The 17,506-nt window shown below is 50.5% G+C and overlaps 1 protein-coding gene across 2 annotated transcripts in view; it reads right to left on the reverse strand.

Annotated features, from left to right (window-relative positions):
* Nucleotides 1-17,506, reverse strand: part of LOC142824448 (opioid-binding protein/cell adhesion molecule homolog) — a 999,900-nt gene that overhangs the window by 138,505 nt on the left and 843,889 nt on the right. The gene's annotated exons all lie outside the window — the stretch shown is intronic.

Here is a 17,506-nt window from a genome sequence, read left to right on the forward strand (position 1 = left end):
TGGGTTGGTGGACATGTGGATAGAGCCTGGCCATGCCTTTCAAAAACCTGTTGACTATAGGGTTGGCCTTTCAAAAACCTGTTGACTATAGGGTTGGTGAACTAGGTTTTCCCCCTTCCCCGGGGTGGAAGGCCAAGATGGCCGCCAAATGAACCTTAATGGAGGAGGAAGAGAGGTCCTGGAGCCTGAGGTCCATCAGGTAATCGAGGATCGGGAGGCCCTTGCCTGCCTTGGGTGCACCCCCTTCTGGAAAGCCCAAATGTAGAACCGCTTCCATTTGGTGAGATATGTGGCCCTGGTGGAGGGTTTCCTGCTACCCAGCAGGACTTCCTGAACCCGCTCTGAGCACTAAGCTCAGCACAGTGATTGCAGATCTGGGTGGCGGAGCCTGCCCGAGTCCTGAGATATCAGGTCCGGGACCAGCAGGAGGGCCATGGGTCTCTCACAAAACAGGCTGAGGAGGGTGGAGAATCAGTGCTGTCTGGGCCATGCAGGGGCGATTAGTATCAGGAACGCCCCTCACGCTCAGGAGGACCCTGTGAATGAGTGGGAATGGCGTGAAGGCAAACAGTAGGCCCTCTGGCCATGGGAAAAGGACAGCGTCTCCTAGGGAACCCCTCCTCTGTCCCATGAGGGAGCAGTGCCTTGGGTACTTCTCGTGCTCTGTGGCGAATAGGGCTAGATGGGGAAACCCCCATGCACAGAAAATAGAGTGGGCCACATCCCACCTTAGGGACCATTCATGACCCGCAAAAGACCTGCTCAGCCTGTCCGCAAGGATATTTTGGGAGCCCGGGAGGTACGAGGCCATCGGGTGGATTTCTGCCCCGATGCAGAGGTCCCAAAGGTGGATCGCCTCCGAGCACAGGTGAGAGGAACATGCCCTGCCCTGCTTATTTATATACGCCACCGCTGTCGTGTTGTCTGACAGTATAAGGACAGACTTGCCCTTGAGATGGGGAAGGAAAACTGCACAGGCTAGGCAGACTGCTCGGAGCTCCCTGATGTTGATATGCAGGGAGATCTCGCCCGCAGACCACATACCTTGTGTGCGCAGGTCCCCCAGGTGGGCTCCCAGCGGGTGTCCAACGCGTCTGTGACAAGGCGGATGGAAAGCACTGGTCTGGAGAACAGAATCCCCGCGCAGACCAATGCCTGGTGAGTCCAACGCAAGGAGGACGGGGGCGGGAATTGTCACCACCCTGTCCCATGAGTGGGCGACCGGGTTGTGAACTCGTGAAAGCCACATCTGTAATGGGCACAGACGCAGTCTGGCGTGCTGCACTACAGAAGTGCAGGCGGCCATGAGGCCCAGGAGATGCATGCAGGTCCAGGCGGTAGTCACTGGAAAGTTCTGGAGCACCCTGACCACCATCTCTATTGTGAGGAACCTGGAGTTGGGTAGAGAGGCTCTCGCCGATGAAGAATCCAGAGTGGCACCCACAACTCTATTACCGGGGTGGGAGTTAGGGTTGATTTGTCCAGGTTTAGAAGAAGACCTAAGTCTTTGAAGAGCCCTGCAGCCTATGGTGACGTGGGCTCTCAGGAGCCAGTCATCGAGATCGGGAAACATCTGAACGCCCCTTCTCCTGAGGGCGGCGGCCACCACCACCATGCATTTGGTGAAGGCTCGAGGGGCCGTTGAGGGGCCAAAGGAGAGGGCCGTGAATTGGTAGTGGTCCAGGCCCACAGTAAAACGAAGGAACTGCCGGTGGTGGGAGGCAATTGAGATGTGAAAATAAGCATCTTTTAAGTCGAGGGCAGCATACCAGTCTCCGGGGGGCTACGGAGGGAATGATGGACGCCAGCATCATCATTTTGAATTTTGCTTTGGCAATGAAGGAACTGAGGGTTCTGAGGTCTAGGATGGGACGGAAGTCCCCTTTGGCCTTTGGGACCAGAAAGTAGTAGGAATAGAACCCCCTGTCCCGAAACTCGGGGGGAGCGCGCTCTACTGCCCCTAAAGTAAGGAGATGTTGGACCTCCTCTTGAAGCAGAGGCTCATGAGAGGGGTCCCTGAAAAGGCACGGGGTAGGGTGTTGGGGAGGAGGGGGCGAGTGGAAAGGGATTACGTAACCCCTTTCTACTATCTCCAGCACCCATCAGTCCGACGTAACAGACCGCCAGGCTTGGAGGAAGTGGGATAAATGGTCCCGGAAACTTAGTGTGGAGACTGGTAAAATGCCCTCAGGGGTTCCATCAAAACCCCTGATGGGGGCTTGAGGGTTTTTTGGGGGGGCCCTGGTTGTTGCGTGGAGCCGAGCAGTTGGCACCTGTTGTTCCTGCCATTATCACTCCTGCTCCTACAAAGGGAGAAGTCAGGACGTGGGGCCTGAGGGGCGCTCTAGAAACATTCCTATTTGCAAAAGTGTGCCTCTGGGTAGCAGGAGTGTGCAAGCCCAAGGATTTTAGGGTATCCTTGAGGCTATGGAGCCTCTGATCGGTCTGCTCAGTGAAGATTGCAGGGCCATCAAACGAGAGGTCTTGGAGGGTGTTTTGGAGCTCTGAGGGAACCCAAGAACCCTGGAGCCAGGAACTACGGTGTAGGACCACACCTGTGGCCATCACCCAGACAGCGGCATCCGCCACGTTGAGAGCCGCCTGGAGTGCTGCTCTGGAGCTCTCTCTCCCCTCCTCGTGGAGAGCCTTAAACTCGTAGCGGGAGTCCCTGGGGAGCAGGTCCGTGAACTTGTCCATGGACGCCCAGGTATTATAGGCATAGCGTGACAAGAGGACATGCTGATTGGCAATGCGGTACTGGATACCCCCAGATGCGTAGACTTTCCTGCCTAGCAGGTCAGTCTTTTTTGGCCTCTCTGTTCTTAGGGGTGGCAGCGGGCTGGCCTTGTCTTTCCCTGCGGTTGACGGTTTGTACCACCAGGGAGCCCGGGGGAGGGTGAGAAAACATGTACTCATTGCCACTTGGGGAACAAAGTACCTCCTTTCGGCTCACTTATCAGTCGGGGAGATAGATGCAGGGGTTTGCCACAAGGCCTTAGAAATGTTGGCTACAGTTTTATTAACCAGAAGAGCCACTCTGGAGGGGGGCATTGGAGTGTAGGACGTCTACCGTAGGGTCCAAGTCTTCACACACCTTCTCCGCCTGGACCCCCAGACTTTGGGCCAGGCTGTGGAGAAGGTCCTAGTGGGCCCTAGCGTCCTTGGAGGGCATGGGTGGTGCAGAATCGCCTAAAGGCCTCGTCCGGAGAAAAGGAAGATGATCCCTTCTGGACCACTCCTACAGGGGCGTCCATGTGCGGTGGATCGTGGGCCTGAGGAGACGGAACCTGGCCTGGATGTAACTACGTCCTGGCTTTGGTGGTACACCTAGAGTGTCCAGAACGGCCACTGGCCCGGAGGTTGTGGGGGCCACGTTTGCTGCAACATCAGCACCGGAACTGGCTGTACCCACTGTTGTTGGCATAGGTGAGGAGGGCTGCGGTGCCGGGAACGGTGATGGGAGTGGTGCCACGAATGGGACCAGGAACCCCTTGAGGACCAGGTGGACTCCACCTCGGAGGCAGATGAATACTCAGAGGCGGACCAAAGTAGAACTGACGCGGGTGCCAATGAAGCTATTGCATGTCTAGCCGTGGATTCCAGCTTGCCGTGGTGCCGAGGCGGAGGCGGTGGCATGGCGGTGTGGGCATCCTGTGCAGAGGTAGGTGCTGGGCCCCCCTGGACCGATAGCAGTGCCGAATGGTGGTGCCGCGCCAAGTCCGGTGCCATGTCCTGGGGTGGCAGCGAGAGTAAGGGCATCTCGGTGGCAGGTGCCACGTGCGGTGCTGCCGGGGTTGGTAGGGGTGGGCGGTGGCCTCCAGCCTCCTGCACTGGACCTTCAGATGCCCTGGAAGCGGGCTGGTGCCAATTTTCCCCATGCCGCCTGGAGTGTGTCAGGGTGGGAGGAGGAGAGAGAGAGGAGTCAATGAGGACCCTCGCTGCCTCAAAGGCCTCCAGCGTGGAGGGCTCAGGGAAGTCCTCCATGGGACTGATCTCCCTGCGCTGGGAGGAAGGTCGGCCGATCTGGAAGGCCCGGGCTCCGGACTCGTTGGCGCCACATGTCCCACTGGAGGGCGCATGTCTGGACGGGGACCAGCCCGTTAGGTCTCCTCTTTTTCTGAGGTGCTGGAGACTGGGACTGATGCAGGGGCCTCTGCGGTGCTGGAGAGGCGCGGTGTGCAGAACTGTCCCGCACCGACGCCGGCGCGCTTTGAGGCCAGTGCTGAGTCCAACACTGGTGCCGGCCTGACAGCTGCCTCCACTAGCTGGATTTTGAGGCGCGATTCCCTCTCAAGCTCAGTAGAGAGTTTGAAGGCCTTACAAAGACTCTTTCGACACGACGAATAGGGATTGCCACAGGGCGTAGGCCTGTGACACTTTTTGCAGGGCGTAAAGCCTTGCGGACCGGGCGTGCATGGCACGCTGTGGCAGGGAGTAACGAAAGAGAAAATAATAAAAAAGTCTTTACCGTAATTTGTAGCTACTTAGCTGGAGACTAATTGAAAGAATGAGAAGAACAATGCAGAAGACAACGATCGCTGTAAAGAGCTGAGGGTTGTTCCGACGACTCGCGGCGGTAAGAAGGGACTGAGTGGGTGAGGGGGCCAGCAGGGGTATATATGGACCGGTATACCAGCGCCACTCCAGGGGGCTCCCCTGCTGGCCCTAAGGGTACTGCTGAGGGAAAAACTTCCAAAGGCTGCGCGTACACACCTAATTGGAATGCACATGAGCAATCACTCGAAGAAGAACCAGGACTTTCCTGCCCTAAAAGACAGCCTTCCCACAGTGTGACAAAAAAAACCTGATTAGGAATATGGAGCAACTTCCATATGGGTATGTCTACACTACAAAGTTAATTCGAACTAACGGACGTTAGTTCGAATTAACTTTGATAGGCGCTACACTAGCGCTCCGCTAGTTCGAACTTAATTCCAACTAGCAGAGCGCTTAGTTTGAACTAGGTAAACCTCATTGTACAAGGCCTAGGCCTAGTTCGAACTTACTAGTTCGAATTAAGGGCTGTGTAGCCCCTTAATTCGAACTAGTGGGAGGCTAGCCCTCCCCAGCTTTCCCTGGTGGCCACTCCGGCCAACACCAGGGAAGCTCGTCTGCCCTCCTCCCAGCCCTGGATCTCTTAAAGGGGCACGGGCTGGCTACGGTGCCCGTGCCAGGTGCAAGCCTGCCAGCACCCAGCCAGCAGACCCTGCACCTGGCACGGCTCGAGCCACCCACCCGATGCCCCCCAGCCCTCCCCCTCTTCCCGGGACCAGGCTGGCGGCTCCCGAGAGCTTGCCCGGGACCGCAAGAGGCGGGCACCCGCCTGTTCCAGTGCAGACATCGTGGACCTTGTCCACGACCTCCGCACTAGGCACAGGAAAGCGGCCGTCTAGGGCAGGAGAGCTGCCAGCCTGGCCACCCAGGAGCAGGTGTGCATGAAAATCAAGGTGGTCCACTGAGACCCCCGACCCTGAGCCCTGAGCTTAGAATGGCCGTACTGGGTCAGACCAAAGGTCCATCTAGCCCAGTAGCCTGTCTGCTGACAGCGGCCAACCCTAGGGACCCTGGAGGGGATGGACCGAAGACAGTGACCAAGCCATTTGTCTCGTGCCATCCCTCTCCAGCCTTCCACAAACTTCGGGCAGGGACACCACTCCTACCCCCTGGCTAATACCACTCCATGGACCCAACCTCCATGAATTGATCTCACTTCTCTTTAAACTCTGTTCTAGTTCTAGCCTTCACAGCCTCCTGCAGCAAGGAGTTCCACAGGTTGACTATTTGCTTTGTGAAGAAGAACTTTCTGTTATTAGTTTGAAGCCTGCTACCCATTCCTTTCCTTTGGTGTCCTCTAGTCCTTCTATTATGGGAACTAATGAAGAACTTTTCTGTATGCACCCTCTCCACCCCACTCGTGCTTTTATAGACCTCTATCCTGTCCCCCCTCCGTCTCCTCTTTTCTAAGCTGAAAAGTCCCAGTCTCTTTAGCCTCTCTTCATATGGGACCTGTTCCAAACCCCTCATCATTGTAGTTGCCATCCCCTCTCCCACCCTCTCTCTTCCCCTCTCCCACCTTCTTTTCCCAGTCTCCTCCAGTTTTGTTCAATAAAGAGAGATTCTATTTTTGAACACAATTGTACTTTATTTTGTACATCAGGAAGGGGGGCTAGGGAGGGGTAAGTGGAAGGAGGTGAGGGAGTAATGGGGTACGAGCCCCCGATGGGGAGGACTGGGCTGGCTCTGTGGGCTTCTGGGGGTGGAACCTCTCCTGCAGCCCCCCAATTGCCCCCTCTCCCCAGATGGCAGCCTGCGGCAAGTGCAGCCGGGCTGATGGCCGAGTGCTGTGATGTGCCCAGTATGGGTACTCCGGGCACTCCAAGCCAGGACTGCTTTGCAAGCGGGCACTCCTGAGAACTGTCTGTCCGGGGTGGGAGTCGGATCCCTTTAAGCACAGCCCTCGGCTAGCCTGAGACAGCAGCTCCACGCTCTAAGTCCTCATCTGATGCCCTGCCGGCACTGCTTCCGGCCATCCTTAACCCTGGTTCAGGGTCCACTCTGTGTGGACATGCTAGTTCGAATTAGCAAAACGCTAATTCGAACTAGTTTTTTAGTCTGGATGCGTTAGTTCGAATTAGCTTAGTTCGAATTAACTAATTTGAACTAAGTTAGTTCGAATTAGCGCTGTAGTGTAGACATACCCTATGAGAATAACAACACTGGGACTTTTCAGCTTGGAAAAGAGATGACTCAGGGGGCTAAAATATTGGTCTATAAAATTATGACTGGTGTAGAGAAAGCAAATAAGAAAGTGTTACTTACTCCTTCCCATAACACAAGAACTAGGGGTCACCAAATGAAATTAATCAGCAGCAGGTTTAAAACAAACAAAAGGAAGTACCTCTTCACACAACAAAAAGTCAACCTGTGGAACTCCTTGCCAGAGGATGTTGGGAAGGCCAATTATAACAGGATTTCAAAAAAGCTAGAGAAATTAATGGAAAAATTAATGGACAGTTATTAGCCAGGATGGGCAGGGGTGGTGTCCCTTGCTTTTGTTTCCTAGAAGCCAGGAATGGGCAATAGGGGAGGGATCACTGGATAGTTACCTGCTCTGTCCATTCTCTCTGAAGCTCCTGGCATTGGCCACTGTCAGAAAACAGGATCCTGGGATAGAAGGCCTTTTGGTCTGACCCAGAAAGGTTGTTCTTTTGAATGAAAAAGGTGACTCTGTTAACTGGGATGAGAGTCAGTGTACCTCTTCTACCTGCACTAAAGACAGAAAAACAATCTCAGGAAAGCATGCATCTAAGTAGGTGTTTTGCATAACCTTTTCTTGTAAGGGCCTGTGATGATTTCCTCCATAGCCTGGAAAACAATACTCTCCAGAAGCAATTTTGCTTTTTGGTCACAGATTTTGCTGTAATTCCCTTCTCCTTCATCCTTTCTCTGTGTCGGTAATTGCACAAGCACAAAAACGGATGTTTCTTAAGAAAACAACCCCTCCCACTTGTTGTTCCCCAACTGGGAATTATATAATCTTTTTTTTTTGTGATACCATCATCATTTCCACAGCAGCCAATTGTGATGCATTAAGGTGGCCAACAAGGCAGCAGGGGAAAAAAGGCTCGGAGAGCAGCAGAGATCCTGTTTCTAAGGTGAGTGTCCTTAATAATGTAACGGAGAGAGCAAAAGTAGAGAAAATGTATTTTATAGAGACAGAGAGGTTTGGAAACAGAATCAGTCACATTATTCATGAAGCAAGAGAGAAGCTGCATTCTAGCTTCCTTTCCTTGCTCTTCCTATCAGTTTTCTATCAGTTCGTAGCCAATGTTCCTTGTAAGCTGTGTGCTTGTGCCACCAACTCAAGAGAGATTCTAATGCTGCCTAGATGATTAGCAACGTGCTCACAGCTAGGTCTGTGTTTCTCCTGGTGGTGCACATTCACAAATGCCTCGGTGCACATCACAACATTTATTCCACATGTGGATAGAAAAGATGAGAGGGAATGTTGTTTGTAACGCTGTGCTCTATACTTCAGGCCAACTATATTCCCCTGAGATACAGAAAAATGCAACAGAATACTGTTCAGACATCGACAGATACACGTGTTCCCTGTGCAGATTAATGTAATCACAGGAGTTCAGGAAAACAGAGAGCTGGACAAATGGACATGAAGGGTTCCTTCCAGGCTTTTGGCAATAGCCTGGGGCAGGGGTAGCATCCCAACCCACTCCAGAGGGAATTCTGGGAGTCCTTGAGTCTAAGTGAGGTGCAAGGGTCCAAAATTTTAGCTGGTGGAAATGAACACAGCTCCACTCAAGGCAATGGATTTGCATCAACTGACATCATCAGATGTTTTGGTGGAAAACTGTGGGTGGTGGTCAGTGTTCCCTCTACTCTTTTCCATCCACGTGCAGATTTTTCCATGCATAGGTGGAATAATTTGTATGTGTACCAAGTCATGTGCCAATGTGCACCACGAGGAGAAACACAAACCTAAGTATAGGCACTACGATAATTAGCTGGGCAGCACTGGAATTTCTCCTAAGCAGCCGCATACGTATGTGCCCAGCTTACAGCGGACACTTGTGGTGGTATATTGGCTACTTCAGGGAGTGCCACTATAAGATCTTCTCCATAGCTAGCCAGCTCTTCTGCTAGAGACTGGGGATATGGCCCTGCTTTCTGTCATAAGAACATAAGAACGGCCGTACTGGGTCAGACCAAAGGTCCACCTAGCGCGGTAGCCTATCTGCTGACAGTGGCCAGCACCAGGTGCCCCAGAGAGGGTGGACTGAAGACAATGATCAAACGATTTGTCTCCTGCCATCCCTCTCCAGCCTCTGACAAACAGAGGCCAAGGACACCTGTCTGCCAACACGTGTAGGGCTGCGACAGTGTAGGACTGTAACAGTGGCAAAAACAGGAGGTGGAGCACCTTTGCAGGGATCAGATGCAATACGGTCTTTGCTAATGAGGGCTAAATGCAGGCACTGTCTAAATAGCTTTAGAAAGAAAGAAAGAAAGAAAGAAAGAAAGAAAGAAAGAAAGAAAGAAAGAAAGAAAGAAAGAAAGAAAGAAAGAAAGAAAGAAAGAAAGAAAGAAAGAAAGAAAGAAAGAAAGAAAGAAAGAAAGAAAGAAAGAAAGAAAGAAAGAAAAACAGACCGTGTTTCATTTCTTTTTTAGCTCTATTTCAATGGCATAGTGTGGCATAGTGCCAACTTGTGGACACCACATGCATCTAACAGGAAGTGCAGAGGCAAGTAGAAATGGGCTAGAGAGAGACAGGGAGACAGAGAGTGAGCAGCTAAATCTAGTTTCATCCGTTATATTCTTGATGTATTAGTTTAATAAAAGTCATTCACTCAAAGCTGAGGCTCCTGGCTTCCTCACCAGGGAATGAATATGGCCCAATATATTCATATAGAATTGAACAAATACTGCTAAACATGTCCTGCTCCTGCAAACACCCACATCAATTGTTGATGACTCTTCTTGTGAGCTTTTTGTGACCCCTTTATGGCCGGATCCAAAGCTTAAAAAGGAATCAATGGAAAACTCCCACAGGGAGGGCTTAACTCAAAATAAGCTATGCAAATTGAGAACGTCAATTGCATCGCTTATTTCAAAACTGGGAGCATCTACACAGCACTTAGTCTGAAATAGCGCACTCATCCTCCGACTTCCCTTACTCCTCGTACAATCAGGGTTCCAGGATTGGAGTGAGAAGTCCTTCAGCTTGACAGTATTTCGACATTATTTCAAAATAACTGCCTGTTGTGTAGACATGGACTAAATTATGTCAAAATAACACTAGTTATTTTGAAATTATGCTGCTGTGTAGACAAACCCATAGACAGATGCCTATAGCACCATGTGAAGACATAGGGTCAGTGTTGACACAGCCAGGAAAGGGACAGCTTATGTAAGTCAGTTCTGGGCCCCCAATTACAGGAAGGATGTGGATGCACTGGAGGGGGTCCAGTGGAGGACAACCAAAATGATTAGGGGGCTGGAGCATATGACCTACGAGGAGAGGCTGAGGGACTTGGGTCTGTTTAGTCTGCAGAAGCGAAGAGTGAGGGGGGACTTGATAGCAGCCTTCAACTTCCTGAAGGGAGGTTCCAAAGAGGCTGGAGAGAGGCTGTTCTCAGTGGTGACGAATGGCAGAACAAGGAGCAATGGTCTCAAGTTGTGGTGGGAGAGGTCCAGGTTGGATATTAGAAAAAACTATTTCACTAGGAGGGTGGTGAAGCACTGGAATGGGTTCCTTAGGGAAGTAGTGGAGTCTCCATCCCTAGAGGTTTTTAAGTCTCTGCTTGACAAAGCCCTGGCTGGGTTAATTTAATTGGAATTCGGCCTGCGTTGGACAGGGAGCTGGACTTGATGGCCTTCGAAGGTCTCTTCCAGCTCTTTGATTCTATAAGTCACCCACATGTCCCGCAAATAATATAGGGTATGTCTACACTACCCTCCTAATTCGAACTAGGAGGGTAATGTAGGCATACCACACTTGCAAATGAAGCCCGGGATTTGAATTTCCCGAGCTTCATTTGCATAAGCCGGGCGCCGCCATTTTTAAATCCCGGCTCGTTCGAACCCCGTGCCGCGTGTAGCCACGCGGCACTGACTAGGTAGTTCGGACTAGGCTTCCTAGTCCGAACTACCGTTACTCCTCATGGAATGATTACAGCTGGTTACTACAGTTTGTATTGCGTGAGAACATCTAAAAGCACCAAAGGAGAGCTAGGCCCTTTTGTGCTAGGTGCTGTACATGTGCGTTGTCAGACAGTCCCTGCCCCAAAGAGTCTGCAGCCTAACTAGACAAGCCAAAGAGCGGAAGGGCAAACAGAGAGGTGCGGTGACTCACTAAAAGTCATGTAGCTGTGAGACCTAGACTGTGTCGCTTCTCCTCAATGTTCAGTGCTGTCTATCAAATACTCACACATTCTTCTGCTCACCACCCACCCACGCTCTGGAAAACTGACACTAAACAGAAGTGTGAAACAAATCCTTCCATTACAGCCCAGGAAATTGAAATCTCCTGGCAGATATTCCACCAGCAGAAAAGAAAAGCTAAATTAGTCTAGTAAATTATTCATAGTGAATTATTCGCTGAGCTCTAATATTTATATATCACCTTTCATCTCAAGGCATTCTACTTACTGATATTCTACACAGATTATCTGCAGGCTATGCTTTGGGATTCGTACTGACCACGGATGGGCAGAACCACGTTCTTATATCTCAACTGAAATAAAGCACTTTCAGCGACGCAGATGCCTGTAACACTGTATGAAGGCATAGGCTTAGTGTCAACCCACCCAGTAAAGGCACAGCCTATGTAAGTCACCCACAACACCTCCAGCTGATCATACATAGGGTCTTCAGGGTGTCATGTGGAGCCCTGAACAAAACATGGAAGAAGAAGGGGTCAGAGCCAGGCCACAATGAAGTTCCCGAGAGGAATATTCACGCTAGGACTTCCCTACCTAGGAATGTGCTTTGGAACCCATCCAGGTACTTACAAAGTCCCCTAACACTACAGCATCCAAGCCCTTCGCAATCACCCCCAGATCTTACCGTGGTGCCATCCTGCCAGATAAGGAACTAAAACTCCAATGTAATAGATGGGGAACAGAGATACCGAGTGACTTCCTCCGTGTTGCACAAACAGCTGAGCCAGGAGGTGACCCAGGTCAATAAAAAGGAAATGGTCTTTTGTGACATTTAGAGTGGTTGAGAAAAACTAGATGATTATCCTTTTTCTAGCCTTGAGCTAAAGCTGGTTTTCCTACCAGTGGAGTCCAGCGCCATAAATTCACATGGAGAGCTTTAGAAAATGCCCTCTGAGGCTGAGACACACAGCTGCCTCCTCCCTCCAGGAAAATACTGCTTGGCTGCTGAAGATTTAACAAGGGAAGGAGTAACAGAAACTGCTGCTTGTTTATGAATGGTAACAAATAGCACCTCTCCCCCTCCCCCCCGTCTGAGGATCTCTAAGCATTCATTGATGAAGCATCCCAACCCAAGTCAAACATGCATCGATAGTCGATGTGAGAAAAAGGGCAGAGAGAGGAGAACTGAGGTGCTATGACAGGGCAGCTGCTCCACACTGGAATCAAAAGGATTTAAAGCAGCCCTGGCAGAGGGCAGTGCCAGGAGCCAATCAGAGGGAGGTTGAAGGCAGCCAATCAGGGACTGGTTAGGCCCTATAAGCGGGGCTGCTGGGTAGAGGGAGCTTAGTCTCTCTCCAGCTCTAGAGAGAGATGGCCTAAGTTGGCTAACAGAGACTGGTACCACAGAAAAAGCAGTGCCTGGAGAGGCCAGGGAGGCAGTGGGGCTCCGGCCTGGCTAGTTCTTGTGCTCAAGCCTCATAAAGGATTCAAAGAGGGTACTAGGGCTGCCTAGGGGCAACCCAGAGAAAAATTGGTAGCCGGTCCACCCCCTTGGACGGCAGTTTGCCCTGTGGGAAGGGGCTAGACTAAGAACTCTAGTGGGTCACTGAGGCGAGTGGTGGAGTTAGGTGTAACCGGTTCCCTAAGGCGGGAACCCAGCACCAGGCACTGCCAGAGACCAATACGCAAGGGCACCACTTTCTGGGAGGGACGTGTTTCCTTAGGGTAGGTAACAGCAGGTGACACACCACCAGTAGAGGACTCTCTACACCACCAGCACTCCCAGCTATCTCTGAGACACCACTGATTTCCTGAAAAAACTACAATGCATTGATGATCTTCCAGAAAACACCATCCTAGCCACCATGGATGTAGAGGTTCTCTACACCAACATCCCACACGTAGAGGGAATACAAGCTGTCAGGAACAGTATCCCTGATGATGCCACAGCACAACTGGTGGCTGAGCTCTGGGACTTTATCCTCACACACAACTATTTCAGATTTGGTGACGATATATACCTCCAGACCAGTGGCACCACTATGGGCACCCGTATGGCCCCACAATACGCCAACATTTTTAAGGCTGACCTGGAACAACGCTTCCTCAGCTCCCGTCCATTAACACCCCTTCTCTACCTACGCTACATTGATGACATCTTCATCATCTGGACCCATGGGAAGGAGACTCTGGAAGAATTTCACCATGATTTCAACAGCTTCCACCCCACCATCAACCTCAGCATGGATCAATCTACACGGGAGGTCCATTTCCTGGACACCACGGTACAAATAAGTGACGGTCACATCAATACCACCCTATACCGAAAACCTACCGACCGCTACACTTACCTGCATGCCTCCAGCTTCCATCCCGGACACATCACACGATCCATTGTCTACAGCCAAGCACTGAGGTACAACCGCATTTGCTCCAACCCCTCAGACAGAGACAAACACCTACAAGATCTTCACCAAGCATTCTTGAAACTATGATACCCACACGAGGAAGTGAGGAAACAGATTAACAGAGCCAGACATGTACCCAGAAGCCGTCTACTACAAGACAAGCCCAATAAACAAACCAAAAGAACACCACTGGCCATCACCTACAGTCCTTAGCTAAAACCTCTCCAATTCATCATCCGTGATCTACAACCCATCTTGGACAATGATCCCTCGCTTTCACAGGCCTTGGGAGGCAGGCCAGTCCTCGCCCACAGACAACCCACCAATCTGAAGCAAATTCTCACCAGCAACTATACACCGCATCACAGTAACTGTAACTCAGGAACCAATCCCTGCAACAAACCTCGGTGCCAGCTCCGCCCACATATCTACACCAGCAACACCATCACAGGACCTAACCAGATCAGCCACACCATCACGGGTTCATTCACCTGCACATCTACCAATGTAATATACACCATCATGTGCCAGCAATGCACCTCTATTATATACATTGGCCAAACTGGACAGTTCCTACGTAAAAGAATAAACGGACACAAATCAGATATCAGGAATGGTAACATACAAAAACCTGTAGGAGAACACTTCAGTCTCCCTGGACACACAGTAGCAGATTTAAAGTTACCCATCCTGCAACAAAAAAAAGTCAAGAACAGACTTCAAAGAGAAACTGCTGAGCTACAGTTCATCTGCAAATTTGGTACCATTTTAAGATTAAACAAAGACTGTGAATGGCTAGCCAACTACAAAAGCAGTTTCTCCTCTCTTGGTGTTCACAGGTCCACATCAGCTGCTAGAAGTGGGCCTCATCCTCTCTGACTGAATTGACCTCGTTATCTCTAGCCTTGCTCTTGATTGGCTCTTTTCTTATGCCTGTATATTTATACCTGCCTCTGGAATTTCCACGACATGCAACTGATGAAGTGGGTCTTTGCCCATCAAAGCTTATGCACCATTAAATCTGTTAGTCCAGTGGTTCCCACACTTTTCGGCATCACGCCTCACCCACCCATAGCAGCAAAACTTGTTCAGTTAAAACAAAACAAAACAACAAAAAGGAACTGACCAGGGCCGAAAAACAAAAATAGTAGCAAAACTTGGGGGGAGACTGATGGGAGGGAAGGGCTGGGTCGCCTCGCGCTCCCCCTCCCCTCCAGAATTTCTTCACACCCTCCAGTTTGGGAACCCATGGCCTATAAGGTGCCACAGAAATCCGCATCGCTTTCACCAGTAGAGGGCACATCTGGGTGCCAGGGCTAATTCCTAAGACGGCCAGCAGGTGGCGCAGTGTCAGTGAGTGCCAAACTATGTTTCATACGCCCAATAGCACACAGCCAGTCAATGGAAGAGCCACCTTGGCCCTCTTTGCTACACCAAACGAATGGGAAGTCCCCAGTGAATTTAATAGAAACGGTGGCTGTGAGCTTTTGGAGCCATCCTGTAGCATTCAGCGGTGACAACGCTCCCTGCTCTAGAATTCCCCACTACCGGAGGGTTCAAAAACCCGACAGAAATGAGAGCATTCTCCACAGAAGCTTACAGGTGTTCAGAATCATTTCTAAAGGACTTGATTGCATTTCTATGGTACCCACTTAATTATTCCAGGGGACTTTTGCCTAACAGCACATTCTGCTTACCATTCACAAAACTCAGCCCAACACCTGGCGGGGAGGGAACCGGGAGTGGTTGGCAAGGTTAAGTGATGAAGCGCACTGAAGAGGAGAAAAAAGAGGCCCATTTAAGAGGTAAAAAATAGACTTTGATTGCACTGGTAAAACTACTCTTGAATTCGTGTTTGCTGGATGCAGTGAAATAGGTGCTGCCACGTCACATTTGGAATAGGACCTTGTCCTGCCACGGAGAAATCTGAGCAAGTTATCAGGAAGCAGGTGGTCTTGGCACCATGGCGGTGCTGTTCCTCCTCTCTGCTGAATCGTGGGTTTTCATTAATGAAAACATTCCACTGCTCCCAAAGGCCAATTAACCCTTCGAGCGGCCTGCCGAGCCGCAGCTACTGGCTTTTCTTTGGCAAGGAGGGAGGGGAGCTTAATACAGCAGCTGCGCCTCCTGGGCCACGCTGATTCTGGCTGGGTTGGGTTTTTTCCCTTGGAGACTGGAGATGGGAGCATTGTCAATACCATGGAAATGGTCTTTGGTGACATTTAGAGCGGTGGAGAAAAACAACGTATGTAGCAATCTGAAAGGAGAACTTGCCAGGCCGGAATAGAGGAATGGTCCATCTGGCCGGGTTTATGTTCACTGATAGGCCAGCGCCAGATTTTTCAACAGATGATTCAGAACCTCCGAAAAAGGAAATTTCCCCTCAAATCTCAAAGCATGGGGAGTCGGTTCAGTGAATTGAGGAGTCCTTGAACGCTCCAGCAAGAAGAATTCCATTTACCTAGGGAGATCAGTGTAACCCTGGAGCAAAAGGCCCCAGTAGCACTCAAGTCCTACTCAGAGGGCTTACGAGGGGCTCACCTGATGCACAGATCTTGCGTTGGGTTTCTGCATGAGTCTGAATTTCAGCCACCATGAACCTGTCCAGAAAAAGCACTTGCAATGCAATCTCTCCTTGCCTCCATCCCCTCTGCTCTCTCAGTACACCTCCGCTATGAAGAGTGAGAAGTCTCCATGGCTCAATCAGCCTTTTGATCATTCTACTGCCAACCAGGGAACGATAGCCGTATGGGAAGGGGAATTGTTTTATGTGGACAGCTCTGCACAAGCAGCTGGATTCCCACTACCGGCTTCTTTCACAATAGGCCACTGAACATCTGTCAGGTGGTAACTGCTTTCAATCCCTCCCACCAAGAGCTACAGACAAGAAGGTGAAAAGCTCTTGTATCCCATTACCAAGCCCGTAAACCATCCGAGTCCCCCGATGCATGAGGATTGATAGGACTCGTAATATCTTGTATGCCGGCAAATGCAACTGCAGATGCTATTCTTATTCATATAAATGTCTACAGTAATCTTTTTCTGGATTATCTTTGATATTCTACCGTTAAAGAAGGGAAGAGAGGGAGGAAACACACCACACACATCCAGTATGCAGATAGCATTCAATATTTATGACACACCATCTATACTGCTAAATATAGAACAGAAGAAATGATCACTAGACAAATTTGTTAACATTCAAAAGCCTGGGGAATTCTGAGAATAGGAATGTCACTTAGGCAGGAAAATATAGTACTATTACTTGTTATCCCTTTCATTGTGTTAACATCGTCCCTGAGACATCATCTGTTTTACAACAGCGTGCCACCGCCTCATCAGTTCCGGGGCTGTTCGTACCAGTGCACTTCAAATCCGTGGCTAATAAAATATGTAAGAAAAAAAAGCGACATGCCCCTCCATTGTTTCACGGGAACACGGCTATTTGCAAAGGACACCTTGAAAGGGCAGGATCCTTCTAATCAGGTAGGGACTCTTCTCAACAAAGATTTGGACAACCGAACGCAAGATGGAGAGCGGTGTGGAAAACCACTGCCCAGTTAAGAAGAGCACCATGGGACAATTCTTGGAGGGCACGGCTTCCCTTCCGTCAGTCTGCATTGTGTTGTGACACTGACACGCCTTCTCAACCGCACCAGTGTTCATCCAATCCAGGATCTGGATGGTAGAATCAATAGCCAGCACAGACGTCGGGTGGTTCAGCGGGCGATTCTGCTTCTACTGGGTTAACAACAAGGAAGCGCTGGCCTGGGGATATGCCATCCACCAGACATGAGATAAAACTGCAGTGCTGGCCTTTTGTGGTTAGTAAATGTCATGTCCCTCCTCTCCCTGCCAAAGACTACGGGTATTAACTGAGGGGGCCTGGCCAAATTCTGCCTGGGGTAATTATATTCCACCGGCTCATTCCACCTCCAGAAGTGATTTTCCCCTGGATTCCCAGTGACATATGAAAAAGCTGCATGATTTCACCCAGAGTGTTTGCACAGAGGGAGAGTTGGGTCTTTCCTTCTTTAGTGGAACAAGAGGAACTGCCAGGGGGCAGGAGCACTGTCATTCCCAAAAGGGGACTGTCATGTAGCCATTGATCCTTCCAGAACTAAGGATTACTCTGTATGGGTACGTCTAGACTACCGCGTTTTGTCGACGGAAGTTTTGTCGACAGATACTGTCGACAAA

The sequence above is a fragment of the Pelodiscus sinensis genome, unplaced genomic scaffold, assembly GCF_049634645.1.
Source record: "Pelodiscus sinensis isolate JC-2024 unplaced genomic scaffold, ASM4963464v1 ctg35, whole genome shotgun sequence".
Lineage (NCBI taxonomy): Eukaryota > Metazoa > Chordata > Testudines > Trionychidae > Pelodiscus > Pelodiscus sinensis.